This window comes from Durio zibethinus, chromosome 2 (genome assembly GCF_047325235.1).
Source record: "Durio zibethinus cultivar Kanyao isolate XHJ-2024 chromosome 2, ASM4732523v1, whole genome shotgun sequence".
In the NCBI taxonomy this organism is placed as follows: Eukaryota; Viridiplantae; Streptophyta; class Magnoliopsida; order Malvales; family Malvaceae; genus Durio; species Durio zibethinus.
This window is the reverse complement of record NC_143163.1, coordinates 10,569,501-10,570,732: the sequence shown is the minus strand read 5'-3', so window position 1 is coordinate 10,570,732 and position 1,232 is coordinate 10,569,501. Positions and strand designations below refer to the sequence as shown.

Genomic DNA, 1,232 nt, shown 5'->3' with positions numbered 1-1,232 from the left:
TGGTTTTGTAAAATTTGGGTAAACATCTCATTTATGGATGATTTCTTTTCTTGGGATGGTGGAGGTGGATGGTATTGTTGTAGTGGTTGGAAACCAAATGGGTTTATAGGTCTACTGTAAGAATTAAAAACTTGCCCCTATTTATTACCCCATCAAAAATTTGGATATTGCTTCCACCCAAGATTACAGGTATTAAAGTATGGGTTAAATGGTTGCTTGGGTTGAGCAACATAGTATATAGGCTCAACTCTAATTAGGCACCTATCTAAAGAATGGTTCCCCCCATAATTATCACAAAAAACAAAAGGGCTTTGGATGGCATTTACATGGCTAAGCGTAGGGTTGGATCCAAAGTTTTCAATCTTTTTGGTTAAAGTTAAAAGTCAATAAGTTAAAGTGGTCAGTTCATTAAGCTTATACACCTTAGCTAGTTTGTTAGGAACTAACCTATCATTGGCCCACTCTTAATTATTCATGGCCATCTCCTTAATAAGATCACATGCTTTATAAATGGATTTACCTATTAAAGCCCCACCAGTAGTAGAATCAATGGTAGTCCTAGCTTGCCCCACCAAATCATTATAAAAAATTTAAACTTAAAGCCATTTAGGTAAAACATGGTGAGGGTATTTTATTAACAACTCCTTATACCTCTCCCAAGCATAAAAAATAGATTCAGCTTCCATTTGCTTAAAAGAAGTAATATTATTGCACATTTTGGTTATTTTTGATGAAAGGAAGAAATGAGCTAAAAATTTTTGCATAAGGCCATCCCATGTTGTAATAACCAAGAGGTAAAGAAATAAAGTTAGCTCTTTGATTTATCCTTGAGAGCAAACAGGAAAAAGTCTTAGTCTAATGGCATTACCAGTAACACCATTTTGCTTAAATGTATCACAAATTTTAAGAAAATTAGAAATATGCAAATTAAGGTCATCACTAGCTAACCCACTAAACTAAACAAAATTTTGATTCATGTTGATAATGGATGGTTTCAATTCAAAATTATTGGCTTGAATGGCCTAACTATTAATACTAGGTTGAAAACTATCTAGCTGAGGGACAGTATAGTCCTAAAATGTTCTTTGATTATCTTGTTACTCAGTCATAACTAACTTAGGAGTTACTTAATTTTTACTATTTTTTAATCTTTTTAAGTTTTTTTTTTAATCTTTTTAAGTTTTTTTTTTAATCTTTTTAAGTGTTTTCTCAATTTCTTTATCTAATGGTAC

At 31.8% G+C, this 1,232-nt stretch overlaps 1 non-coding gene across 1 annotated transcript; it reads left to right on the top strand.

Annotated features, from left to right (window-relative positions):
- Nucleotides 1-612: 612 nt before the first annotated feature.
- LOC149519979 (small nucleolar RNA R71) lies at nt 613-719 on the top strand. Its single transcript, XR_016335574.1, has one exon. It is a non-coding gene; the product is annotated as a small nucleolar RNA R71 (small nucleolar RNA).
- Nucleotides 720-1,232: the final 513 nt, after the last annotated feature.